Below are 14,900 nucleotides of genomic sequence, written 5' to 3' on the forward strand. Positions count from 1 at the left end.
CCACGTGCCGCGGAGCGGCTGGGCCCGTGAGCCATGGCCGCTGAGCCTGCGCGTCCGGAGCCTGCGCTACGCAACGGGAGAGGCCACAGCAGTGAGAGGCCCGCGTACCGCAAAAAAAAAAAAAAAAAAAAAAAAAGGTCAGGGGTCATTCATCAAGAACGACTGTTTCCTTTAAGCTCCAAAAGCTGACCATTTTCTGCCAGCAGCCACGGGGGATGAAGGATGCAAGGAGGTCTAACTTTCACTGCTGAGCATCTAGGCTTAGTGGGATTACAAAGGAAGGAGAAATCAGCCAGATACATTTCAGGCCCACAGACCCTTCTTATATTTATAACAACATGTTTTCCTAGTAACAGTTTATTTTGCTGAAAACATTTAATAAAAACGTTCAGAGCCTCTTAGGAGAAGATGGCTTCACATTTCCTAGTCAAGCACCTGCCTGACTTTAATGTGGTGCTATTTTAGTCCCTGGAAACATATACCGCCTTCCGTAAGACTCAAGTTGGTCTCTGTATAATCACCAAGCTCACAGCCCCTAAGAATAGAAATAGGTGCAGAGGATTTTTCTGGCTAACTCTGGTGAACTGTGCTCTCTCAAGCCCTTAGCAGCCAGGGAAGCAAACTCATGGGAAAGAATACCATTTCTAACTCAACACAACACACTTTAAAAATATATATATTTTACTGAAGTATAGTTGCTTTACAGTGTTGTGTTCATTTCTGCTGTACAGCAAAGTGATTCGGATATATAAATATATATATATATATTCTTTTTCATATTCTTTTCCATTATGGTTTATCACAGGATATTGAATATAGTTCCCTGTGCTATATTGTAGGACCTTGTTTATCCATTCTATATATAATAGTTTGCAACTGCTAATCCCAAACTCCCAATCCATCCCTCCCCGACCCTACCTTGGCAACCACAAGTCTGTTCTCTGTATCTGTGAGTCTGTTTCTGTTCAGTAGATAAGTTCATGTGTCAACACAACACACTTTTAATATAAGAGCTCACAAAACATTTTTTCACTGACGTTGACACATGTTCTCCTAGTTTTGAAAGTTCTTCTCACCTGAATTTTCTCCCAACTGTCTTAGTGTAACTAAGGCAACCTCTATACAATTCTGGATAAGACCTCACAGACTGATCAAAAACACAAAGAGAGATTTGGATTGGTACTTGGGACCAGGAGACATCCTTCCCTTGGGCCTTTTCACTCACTAAATGGCAATTTTAATTCACAGTGGAGTCACAGGCTGGTTGGGGCCTATGGGTTTCTAAGACTGTGCTTAAGGTAAAAAGACAGGTAAGGTAAAAATTACCCTTGGAAATCCCTTAAACTGCCCATAAATTCTGCTTTCAGGGTTTTGAGTGTACAACCCTGTATAACATAATTTGTGAATCTGTATGATTATGTACAATAGATAATTTATAAGTGTACAAGGTTATTCAGTATATAATAAAAAACATATATGCAGAAGAACACTTGATAACATTTTATTTCCAGCCTCCCAGCCCCCCACAAACAGAGTGGCTGAATTTGCATAAATCAAATTTACTTGAATTGAAGATGGCTCTCTACTTCAGTAATCAGAGATACCATCTGGGCTCTGAGTTCTATCATGAAGCCTTTATTTCCATTCTATGCTTGAAACAAGTCCATTAGGAACCAGTTGTGTACCTTAGATATTATTCCCATGGAAAAACTTTAATAAATATCAACAACCTTACTCAGACAAACAAAACAATCACAAGAAACTCATATTTGGGTCATCTGATTATCTAGAAGGGCAGGTAGTTTTTCTTTCTAAGCCAGAGCCCTGATCTTTTCAAATTCCTATCTGTTATTTGCTGCTTTTCTTCCATACAATGATTCATTGTATTCATTCATCAAGTGATTCATTCACTTGATGGACCTTTGATGATGTACTTGAGTTTTTAAAAAGCCATTAAATTTAAAACATGTTCCATTTCTAATATTGTAGTATGTAATCAAATCTAAATTATTTGAAATGGCTGAAGTGAATGCTTTGTGGATGTGTACATTTGTGCGTGTGTGTGTGTGTGTGTGTGTGTGTGTGTGGAAGTGGAGGGTGAGGAGGACTGCATTTCACAAACTCTAAGCACAGTTCTACCTCTTAGAATGGATTCTAGAGCACACGTTTACCCGTTTGCTGCAAATGGATGTGTTTTTACTCAGTTCTTGCTTAGCAGAGCTGCACTTTTTAAAGTTCAGCTCTCATTGCTACTAGCATAAAGAAGACCATGCTGAGGACTCCACAGAAAAAATAAGAATGCTCTCCTCTCTCCGGTGTCTGATGAGTGTAGAACGTAGAATACTCTCAATGAGAAACCAGGCAACTCTGAAAACTGGGATAACCATAGCCAACATGTGAGGGGGAGGATCCAAGTAGGTAAAGCATGAACGTGTGAAGTGCTAAAAATATTGCCCAGCATACAAGGAGTCCTCCATTGTTGTTGGTATTGCTTTTATTGCTGCTCTCATGATAACAGGCATCCTGGGAATGAGTTCAGATTTTTTTGAACCATCTGGTGAAGGTTTTATAACTCACTGACCCAAGATACCACAAAGATATATAAAAGGCTGGCAGAGTTCACTTTTAATACTAGATATCCATTTGAAACAAAGACTCAGCCAAGCCTTTCATCTTTTATAGCCTTTGTGGGGGGACAAAAGTAGGCTGCGATTTCTCTGTTGGAGAATGAGTAGAAATCTGGAGGAAGAGTGATTCTATAGGTTATTTAGTCCAACCTAGTTAGTGTAAAGCTGATAAAATTGAGAATAAGACAGGCACCAAGGCAACAGACACTTGTCACTACCAGTGTCTACACTACAAGTAGGTCTTCATTCCGCATTTGTCCAATTCTATGGGGAAAGGAAAACCAAAATCACATTTAACCATGAGATTGAAACATAGCCCAATCTTGTTTAAAGGGCGTGAACTCTAATGTGTCTTTTAAAATTAGTCCTACTGTGAAGATTTAACTAAACCCACAAAATTTTCAGACACTTGACCAAAGCTATAGTTATAAATCTCTATGAAGAGTTGAACAGTTGAACAATTTATGCATTTTCATTATCTATAATAGGTAACCTACCTGTAGAAAGAGTACTCAATCAGAATATAAATAAACACCAAAATTAGATTTATTTTTATAATTTTGCCTTGGTTCAGTAATACATGCTTCCATCATGAGAATACCTGCGACATACTTGCTATACTGTGAGTTATAGAAAGGAGTGAAGAAACTAGAAAAATAGGTATGTTGTAAAATAAAATAATGATGATTATAGATGTAATTACATGTGTGCAAGAAAGACAGGGTGATAACTGAGACTGCTACAATATAGAAATGAAAATTTTTTACCTTTTACCTTGTAATGAATTTACCTGCAAGTTGAAAACAAGGAGATTTTTGCCTTCTCCGTAATCCTCATCATCACATTGTCATCATTATCATCAATACCTTTTAATGAGTAGTTTTTATGAGCCAGCAATATGCTAAGTGTTTTACATATATTATCTAAGTAATCCTTACATCAGTCTTCTGGCTTAGGTTCTTTTTATAATCATGAAGCTGACAGGACAACTGAGGCACATCTTTCCTAAGGTCATACTGCTAGCAAGTGGTAGCAGAGCAGTGATTTAACTATTTCCAAAGCCTAACTTCTGAATCACTAAGCTTTATGGCTGAAATTTGGTAAATCTCAATGAAAGGGGTAAAAAGTCCAAAACTCTGAACACATTTTCAAAGGGAAATTAAACTGTACATGAGAGACCAGATAAAGTTGATGATTTATTAGCGCTCTGGGATTTGAGGGAGGATCGTACCTTCAAGTTCTATGTGACACTGTGTTCATTATCATTTGCTGACCAACATATTCTGCCACAACTTAAGGGCTTAAACCAACATGTGGTTATTATTTCACACGATTTCTGTGGGTCAGGAATTTGGGAGTTGCTTAGCTGAAGTGTTCTGGCTCAGGATCTCTCGTGAGGTTGCAGTGAAGATGTCAGAGAGGGCTGAAGATGCATGAAGGCTTAGCTGGGGCTGGAGCATCCACTTCCAAGATGGCTTACTCACACATCGGCAAGGAAATCCAGTTCCTCACCAGCAGTTGGTAGGAGGCCTTAGTTCCTGACCATATGGGCCTCTCCATAGGACTGCTTGAGAGTTTTCCTAACACAACATCTGGCTACCCCAGAGCGAGTGATCCAAGAGTGAGAGAACAGGACAGAATACAGGATGCCTTTTATGATCTAGCTTTGGAAGTTACGTGCCATCACTTCTGCCTCATTCTCTTGATCACGATGTGGGAGGGGACTACACAAGAGTGTGAATTCTAGAAGGGAGGGATCACTGGGGATCGTCTTGGAGGCAGGCTACCACAGACACCTTCCAGAACCCCCCATCATTGTCAACTGAAGTGAATGGTGATTTTTACACACAGTCTCTATTAGGATGTCTAACCTAATCACCATGGGCATTCTCAGGTATTATTGTGTTTATTTTCAGAAAGTTTTCATAAAATATTTGGACTTAAGGACACGGACAAAGAGAATTAATTTGAATGTCCTCTCTGGATAGTATCCTTTAGCGGTCATTATTCAAAAATCTTCCATTATTATCCCATCATTCCTTTATTTTTCAAGGTTATTTAGATCCTGGGATTACCACCATCATCATCATTATGGTCTTTCTTGGTATCGAATGGAGCCATAACAAACATAAGGGCCAACATAAGACCCTGAGAAATATTCCTTATGTTTTTTTGGATGACACGTATATATGAGGAAACCTCTTGACCTTCTTCTCATTTCTGTGTCCCTGGCATTACAGCATAGTCTGGCATATAGTGATGCAAATAAGATGAATATTAGAGCTATTGTTGGTGACAAGAACTTAGTGAACATTCTTAGATGGGATAATCTTTGAAAGACAAAGTTCTAAAATAGCTTCAAAGAAATTCAGAGGAAGATAGGCTACTAAGGATATAGAACTCTCCATGGGAGCCAAATGGCCACGAAGAGAAGCTAGGCCTTGTGGACAGCTCAAGTCATGAAGGGTCCCAGCTTCGTGGAAAGGTAGAGCCAACTATTACATCCAGGTTGGTGAGTCTGCCTCAGGAAAAAATGAAACTGACTGGGTTGAAGGGAAGAAAGGAACTTGGTATGATCATGCACCAGGAAAGCTTTGCCAACAGCCCAGCCTATGGTAAGCACTTTGACACTTGTATCTGGTCCCCTCTAAAGCCAGGACAAATCCAGTAGTAATAAACCATGAGGATAATGTCAGAGTAGAAAGGGTCAGGGTTGGAGAGTTGGGAGAGATTTGTATGTGAGGCATCTAGACACACATAACCAAACAGACACTTTATGAGCCGACACCCTGCTATTTTTCTGAAGTCATCCTTACTTCTCTCCCCCTTTACTCTCTGTTCCAGCCATAATTTTCTCTTTACTGTTTTTAAAAACATGAGGTACTTTTCACTTTTGTGGTTTACATTGGCTGTTCCCTCAGCCTGAAATACTCTTCCCCAATCATCCTCATGGCTAGCTCCCTCCCCTTTTTACTTTTTTGCTTAAATGTCCATTTCTCAACGAGGTCTACCCTGGCCGCCCTATTTAAAATGTAAACCTGCTCCCAACTCCTCTACTCCTGATGTACTTTCACTGCTCAGATTATTAAATAGTACTTACTACTTTCTAATATACTATAAAATTTACTTATTTATACTTATTTATTATGTTTTTCATTGTCTGACTCTCTCCACTGCTAGAAATAAGTTCAATGAGAGCAGGGGTTTCTGTCTGTTTGGTTTACTCACATTTCCAAGCATCTAGCAGAGCACCTGATGTGAAGTAGGTGCTCTATAAATATGTGTTAAGGAAATAAACGATTTACATATTAAAGGGATGAATCTTGATGCGCTGTGGAGAGAAGACTTCTGGAGAAGAGTGAGAGGTGAAGCAAGAAGACCAAGTAGGAGCCTAGCATTCCAGTTCAGGTAAGAGGTGACAGCAGCTGAGTAATCCTGTTTCTGGCCCATTCGCCTTGTCTGAACAGAGCTGGCCTTCCTGTGAGTGATTGCTGTACAATGTGTCCCCATTTGGTCCTGGCCTTACTCTTAAATCTTGTTGGATAGTATCTCTTTAAAGCCCGGCTTAAATGTTAATATCCATGTGAAGCCACAATGAACTACTGCCCATCCCAGGCCAAATTCATTACTACCTCGTCTTGTTTTCACAACATCTTGCCCATCCCTTTATATATAACACTCGTTGCACTGTATGAAAATTAGAATACATATCTTTACATAGTCATGAACATGTGCTTCCCCTGCCAGATCGCGAGGCCCCTGAGAAGAGCGAATATGTTTTATTGGTTTTTATCTTTGTAACTAAAACAAGTTTAATGCCTGCCCATGGTAAATGGTCAGGAAATAAATAACAATTATTTTAGATTCAGCTCGATTAATTTCATTTAGATCCAGCTAGATTAATTTCATTTTGCATCAATTGCTACCACATGATTAAATTAATATTAATTTAATCATGTGGTAACAATTAATTAAATCATGTGGTAACAATTGATGCAAAATGATTCTTTTTGAAAGAAGTCATGCATTTTTACAATTTTTAAAGTCACTTTTTTTAAGTGAACGAGAGGAGCTACAATTTCTGCAATTGAATTTTTTTTAATGTAGAATAATTCAAACATAATCGTTTGCATTTTGGTTTTGGTTTTGGTTTTGGTTTTTTACCAGAAAAAGAAAATCAGAATTTTAGGTCCCAAGTTTCTGGTCTGGAAGGTTAAGCATGTCTTCACCTCCAAAGGAGCAGATTAAACCAGTTGTGCTGTCAGCTTGAGGCATTTGGAAGCTGGCCAGAACTGCCTAAGAATTTTTTTTTTCCTTCTTATTATCTTCTTTCCTGCCAGGCTCACTCAGTGAGTCCATTTGCAGAATCAAATGAAAATCAATCCCTTTTATGCAAACCTTCCTGAAGCAGCAGGGCTATGTTTGGTCACAAGAACAGAGGTTCGTGCAGTGAAAGCCCTTGTGGTGATTTCTCTCCACCCAGGGCTCGCCAAGATCCACTCCACCAGGCAGTGATGAAAGGGAGGATCAAACAGCTCTCTCAAAGCTCAGCTCCATCAGACTGCCCTTTTCTAAATATAGCGCACTTCAGTAAACACCACTGTGAATATGCAGTGTGCTTGCTCGGGAATACATTGCCACCTCCATCAAAATTTTATGCATGCATGTACATATCTAGATCTTATTGGACCCTCTTTCATCAACTAAAATACTAAGCAAATTCTCTTTTTATTTTAAACTTTGACATTCCATCAGTTTCTGCTCAGTGCTTTAGATAAATTAACTTGAGGGAAAGGACTCCGAATGACGGAAGGTTGAATGAATGAAGTTTAACCACAGACAAGGTTGAGTTCTCTGAAATTCTTGAAAATATTACTGTAGGCCGGGTTACTGAGGTCCACTGCCCTGTGTCCAGGATATGACACTTCGCCAGTCAAACAAGGACTGGGTCAATCAAATTAAGACATTGCATTGCTCTAGACAGATTCTCCTGAGCAGTGTTTCTGATATAATTATAAAAATGTGTTCCGTTTTATTATCTGAAGTCCCCAGTGGTGAAGGTGCTGTCCTTTTTCTGGTTTACATTCACCTTTGATCCTGATGGAAATTACATATCTTTGTTCTGGAGCCAGCACCTGGTCCGTAGGCTTCGGTTCACCCTCACCTAAGGAAAGATCAGGTGAGAAAGCATACCAAGTGTGCAAAGCTCAACAATGGTTTAGGACATGCACCAAGAACGTGATCTCCAGTGGGAGCCCTAGGGATCACCATCAGAGGATGTGAAGGTTCAAACTGACTTTGACCCATGAAGCCCCCGTGCGGGTGGGAGAGACATGGAATTCTAGAGGTGACACTTTCTGAGATCAGCTTCCCTCACCACTGGGCTCAACCACTTTAGTTTTTCCATGGAAGAAAGTTTGGAACCTCAGTGATTCATGACTCCCTCCATGTATGGTTTTTAATACCTGTGATTTGGGGGCTGGTGAGGTTTTTCATTACTCTACACACCAATTTCTACTTCATTCATCTATCAAGTCAACCCAACACGTTAGGATCCCAGTTTTAGAAAACAAATCTTTCAGTCTTGAATCAGACAGAGAAAGAAATAAAACATAAGATAATGCTAGCCAAATGTGAGAGATGTAGATTCTGATAGACAGGACCAAAGAGGGAAAGTTAAGATCCCAAAAAAGACTTATAAAATATACATTAAGGGTGGTTTTCTTCTTTACAAAAGGATTCCTCAGTAGGTTTCTTTAAATCAGAATTATGCAAACCAAAGCTGTCAAGTGGTGGAAAGGATCAAAAGTCTTAATTAATGTCCAGCTACACCATTCATTAGCTATGTGACCTTGAGCACTTGTCAGTTAACCTTTTTGAGCTTCTGTTTTCTCTTCTATAAATGGAGATAACAACACCTACTTCACAGACTTGTTAGGATCAAACGAGATAATTTGTGTAGAAGCACTTAGTTAACATAACTCATTTATCTGTGAGTTCGGTGAACGTTCAGGGACCATTAGGCACTGATATTATGATCTACACAGCATGTGACACTTTCATTTGCAATTTTCATCCTTAGAAACTTCCAACTTGGTTTGTATGTAGTATAATCCCAACTTCTCAGAAGTATATCGACTGGCGGGAATTTCCTGGCGGTCCAGTAGTTAGGACTCTGAGCCTTCACTGCCGATGGCCTGGGTTCAATTCTTGGTCAGGGAACTAAGATCCCTCAAGCCGTGCAGCGTGGCCAGGAAAAGAAAAAAAAGAAAAGAAGAAAAAAAGAAATATACCAGTTGGGTAAAGTGAAAGACAATAACACACATTTATTTACCTTTTGTATATTTCATATGCACCATGAATTATGAACAAAGGGTCTACTTCTAGAAGACTTACCATCCTTATTGAAATGAGAAGTTTTGGGACTCTCAGCCTTTCCCAAACACAGAATGGAAACGAAACACCTCTTGGTGTGTGGGCGCAGATGTTACTGAGGGGCTGGCCATTCTGAAGACTCTTCCATGTTCCTCTGCAGGCTGTACCTTGGGCACATAGCAGGGCCTCCTTGTTGGGGCTGGTTTCTATATTCCAGAGCCAGGCTGTATTGATAGAAGTTCTGCTTCAGTCTGTTCTCTGTATTGATGGAAGTTCTGCTTCAGTCTGTTGTCTGTATTGATGGAAGTTCTGCTTCAGTCTGTTCTGATGCCAGTGCCTTGTACGACCTCCCTGTATCCTTCCTCAACTGCTGAGAGCCCACTGCCACCTGCCCTCCTCTCCTCTCTCAGCCCTTGTGTGAAGCAAGGACGGTTTCAGTCTTGCATTAGATCCTAAAAGCGACCATCAGTAATCTTGCCTTACCCTCACCTCTTCTGTTTAGTAGGACTTATATACCTCACATAACATTTCTCAAGCAGCTTTGCAGACTACCTCTAGAAACTTTTGTTTGCACAACCACAGGGAGCAGGAGGGAAGCACCGCACAACTTCGCGAGATTTTAAACGCATCGCGGCCCATGTCAGCAGCATCCCCGGGAGCTGTGCAGTGCACAGCCTGGCAGCCACACCTGGTAGCCTTGATAGGAAAACTAGAAGCTTGGGGAGATTCCCTGAAACTGAATCTGAAGCTTGACCACATGTGAGATCCACACTCTGTCTGTCCCCCGAAAATTGTTTTGACCACTTTAATCTAGCTTTCTAGTCAGCAGTGGAAAGAGTCCTGTCTAAGTACAGGCCTGCCTAATGCCTCGGAATCTCTCTCCTCTCCTCTATCCAAATAGTCAGATAGTCACCACCTCAGCGCACGTCTCTGTCAGCTCTCCCCTGAGTTCCTGTAGCCGCCTCCTATCTGGTCTCCCTGCCTTCAGCCCCACGTCCCATCACCATCCATTTGCTAGTGTTGACAGGGTGGCCCATCTCAATCACAGATCGGCTCATGTCATGCCCCTGCTTGCAATCCTTGAACACCTACCTTTCCATCGCCTTCAGGGTAAAACCCAGACTCCTTAGCATGGATATAGGACCCTTCACGATTCTGGCTCGTGCTCCGGTCTTCTGCTTCTGAAACACCGAACTGGCCCAAGTCAAGCCCAGGCCTTTGTGTCTAACGTTTGCTTTGCCTAGAATGCCCTTCCACCCGCTGCCCCGCCCCCTCCTCCTGACCAAACCCAGCTCAGATGTTGAAGAAAAAAGCAGGGACCAGGCAGTCAGCAATGAAACTATCTCTTCCGCCCACAAAGTGTGGAATCTTGAAGAAAGGACAGGAAGAAAGTCATGGCTGGCCCCGCACGCGCTGGTTCACAGGAGCTAGATGCTGGTGGCAAGAAGTTCAGAGAGCTCTGCGGAGAGCAAGGCCGTGCTGAGTCTATTTCACTGCTTTCCTTCCTGGCCTCTGGGCCGCCACACAGAGATAACCAGATGGCAGAAAGACCCCATGAGGCGCAGCCTCAAGTTGCCTGGAAAATGAAAGGCAGAAAACGTAGCAGAAAAATTTAAGGTCAGGAACCAGAAAAACTGAGTTCTGGTCACAGTATCTTTAGATCTCAGCTTATCATTTTATTGTGAAAGGACTGACTCAGTGGGAGATTTTCACATTGTGCTTCGTACAACCCTCGGGGTTTCCAGATGTTTTTCAAGGGCCACATCACGGGAAGAGATGTCGAGGGGGTGGGTGCAAGCCCCCCAGAGCATCCTCACTCCTGTCCGATATTCCGTTCCTCCGTGTAAGATCGCATCTGAAGAAAGGGTTATGTTGCTTAAAACGCATTGGAAAACCCAAAAAGAGATGAATACACAGCAGACATTTCACGAACGGACATACGCTTCATCTCCTCCCAGGGTTAAGGAGGACTTGTTGACCCGTGTGGTCGGGGGAACCGGGCGCTGCTTGTGGCTGTTCCCCCAGCAGCTTTCCTACTCTGTTCCCTCCAGCTGGGCTGCATACCGTCTGAGGGTCAGTTGGACTTTGTTCCCAAACCCATCAGTGCCAGTTGTGCTTATGATTTTGATTGTATTCTTTTAATGACATATTATATACGCCAGCGTAATACAGTGAAATGAGTTTCACGAGTATTTCTATGACTGCTAAGGAGAACGCTTTGGAAAGACAATAAAAACAGGTCACTAAAACTATTGTTATGGAATTACGTGTGAGCAAGTTGATTCTTTGGGGAAAGTCTGTGAACACCTAGATGGAATCTACTCTCAGATTGTTTCACAAGTCTCTTGGAGTTCTACTTCCACTTTAAAGAAACCCAGCCGGGGAATTGTGCATGGTGCATCAGAAAGTGGGGTTCACCTGTAAGAGGCAACAACACAACTCCAAACAGTGTGTCCACACTCAAAAGAAGACCTGGCCCTAAATTAGACACTGGAAAATAAATAGACATCTATGTTTTAAGATAACATAAAATATTTAAATATATATGCATATTATTTTTATCATTTTCCACTTCGACTTTTTCAATTATCTGGTAGTCCAACCACCAATGTGTGTATGTGTGTGTACATATCTAGAGACAGACTAGAAAATATTCTTTCTGCAAAAACAAACAAACAAACACAAAAACAAACCCAGAGCAACAGCCCAGGATCTGAGGTTCTGTTGGCGTTTTTCCTCCAAACAGAGAAGACACTTCTGTCGAAGTGGACCTTGACTGGCCCTGCATTTGTGCAGCTGTCAGGCTCAGCGGCCACTATAACACAGACAACACGGTCGTTTCCAACTTCAACAGGTGTCCCTGATTTTTAGTCTTTCTTAAATTTCAGCAGAGACTGCAGTATGATCATGGAAAAAAAAAATTTGGACTAGAAGAAGGATAGTCGAGGGTGTGGAATGAACGGTGTGCCCTGGGGGCCTCTCTAACTGGTGGGTACATTTGTGGTGCCAGAGGGCTCTTCATGGCAAGCCCAGCATTAGGAAGATTTACTGATTCTGCTTTCAACTGTGATCAGTCACTGAATGACTTAGCTCGCTTGGGTCAGGTAGTGACAGCACATCTACCATACAAATCCATCTTTGCCCAGTGATAGTTGTAACTGTTCACAGCAAAATCAGCATTACTAGAGGTCAACAGAAATGTGCCATCTGGGTGGGCACTGGCCTAAAAAGAGTAATACGTTAGGGAAAGGAAGATGCCCTACCTCAGTTGGTGGAGGTATAGCCATTGTGCAATCTGAGTGAGGATCCCTGGTATGTAAAGCAGTTTTGTGAAAGAATAATAATTTATTTTATTAGGAGTTTCTATGACCTGTAATTAAATTACAACCTTTAGTAAACAAATCAAGAGCTTAGTGCCTTAAATTATAGATAAGGCATGAGCTCCCAGAGTGGCATCTTGGCCCATGTAGAATTCCACCTGGGAAAGTGGACTAGGTCTCAAAAAACCTCCAAAAAGTAAATATCTCCTACATCCAACCACTATCTGACCTCCGCAGCCCCTCTTCTTTATGATAGCCATTGTCTCAGTTCGACAGGTTTTAGGTATATTAAAATATATTTTCTTTTTATAACACAGTTGAAATCACATTTTATATACGTTCTGCAACTTGCTTTATGCGTCTTATTTTTTAAGCTATACCTTGGTGCAGAGTTCTCTTAATAACCAAAGATTATTTAGCTAGCTATCTCATGTCATACTTTAATGAGGGAATATGGGCATAGTGGGGAAAAAAAGCATGAAAACAGTACAGAAGGATACAACTTTTTCAAAAACTGCTGACAACATGGGAGATACAAGAGATCGTGTGAGGGGTGGGGAAGGGGCTGACATCTGAGAGGTAGACATGTTTTTTTTTAACATCTTTATTGGAGTATAATTGCTTTACAATGGTGTGTTAGTTTCTGCTGTATAACAAAGTGACTCAGTTATACATATACATATGTCCCCATATCTCTTCCCTCTTGAGTCTCCCTGCCTCCCACCCTCCCTATCCCACCGCTCTAGGTGGTCACAAACCACTGAGCTGATCTCCCTGTGCTATGCGGCTGCTTCCCACTAGCTATCTATTTTACATTTGGTAGTGTATATATGGCCATGCCACTCTCTCAGTTCGTACTACAAATAACTCAATTTCGTTTCTTTTTATGGCTGGGTAATATTCCATTGTATACATGTGCCACATCTTCTTTATCCATTCATCTGTCGATGGACGCTTAGGTTGCTTCCATGTCCTGGCTATTGTAAATAGAGCTGCAATGAACATTGTGGTCCGTGACTCTTTTTGAATTATGGTTTTCTCAGGGTATATGTCCAGTGGTGGGATTGCTGGGCAGACATGTCTTTTAAGAGCAGGGATAGGCCTGCTGTGATGAGCCTTACCATCTTCCGTGAAATGCAGGGCTAACCTCAGTCTCAACGAGGCTTCATTTTCCAGGGAGCAACCTGTAGAACAGAACTTGAGTAATATCAGGAAAAGTCTTCCAGCATTGTCATTATCCCCAGCTTATCTCTGCTAGTTTATAGCACCTCAAGTAAAGTACTAATTAAGTAGGAGTCAGAGTTTTTGAACACCAGGCTTTCTGGTGGAGTGGGAGTCAAGCTATTATGAGGGCTCTTTATTCCCTTGGTTAATATTTTTCCTTGCCTCCAGGACTGTGCTTACTCTTTGTGGGGAAGCTGAGTGAGTTTAATGGAGTCCTCTCTATTAACAGGGCCAACTGGAGCACAGTTCTTAAGGAGATGAAGCGTCTTGGGGGTCTTTAGCTTCCATCAGCAGGGATGGAGTTGTTGGATTCTACAAAAAGGGCATTGGCTTTGGGGTCAGACCACGGGCTTCGGTTCAAATCCAGGGTCTACTACATACTAGCCATGCGACCGAGGCATGACTTAATCCTTCAAGCCTCTATTTACTCATATGTAAGATGAGGGATATTAATCCCTCCATTATAGGGCTATTGGTAGAAGTCACTCAGATAACATATGTTCTCATGGGCCAGGTCCCTAAACACACTGGGTCAGGCACTGTGCTAGATTTCCAGAGATTGGACACATGTTAAACACATGGTGGTCAGTCACTAGAGACTTGTTGAGCTGACACGATCTCATAAGGTAATAGGGAGACTCAAAAATAAAACAAACAAACACTATCGTTGAAAGGGCTTTGGAACTGTGCTATGAGACAGTAGATTAAATAACTCTTTCCACATAAGTTCCACAGGCCTTCTTCCCTTGAAACAGAAATAGAGAGAAGTAGGGAGAAGAAAAATAAGATATTTCTTGAGACTAAATAAAAGATTCATAGAAATAATGTATGTAATACGTCTAGTGCAGCAAGATTATTAATGAAAAATTCCATTGTGAAGGGTCACAGCTTAAACCCTGGCCCTGTTCTCTTTGGATGCAGATATTGAGGACAGTATTTCTCAACCTCGGCACTATGGACATTTTGGGATAGATATTGCTTTGTTGTTGGGGGCTGTCCCACGCTTCTTAATGTGTTTAGCAGCATACCTGGCCTCTACCCACTAAATGCCAGTAGCACCCTCCTCCAAGTTGTGACAGCCAAAAATGTCTCCAGACATTGCCAAATATCCCATGGGGGATAAAATTGCTCCCAGCTGAGAACCAGTGCTCTAGGGTCTATTTGACCAAAGAACTTAAGAAAAAATATATCCCCAAGGAAGAGACTCAGTACCCAGGCTTAGCCCAATATCAGCACCTCAGTTGCTGGGACACTTCTGAGTGTAGGTGTTTCTGCCACCCAGATCTGACCTCCAGTCCAGCTGCATATTTGTACCCAAAGGGGAAAAGGACTACAAAAATTGGAAATATCTGCT

Source organism: Physeter macrocephalus, chromosome 7, assembly GCF_002837175.3.
Source record: "Physeter macrocephalus isolate SW-GA chromosome 7, ASM283717v5, whole genome shotgun sequence".
Lineage (NCBI taxonomy): Eukaryota > Metazoa > Chordata > Mammalia > Artiodactyla > Physeteridae > Physeter > Physeter macrocephalus.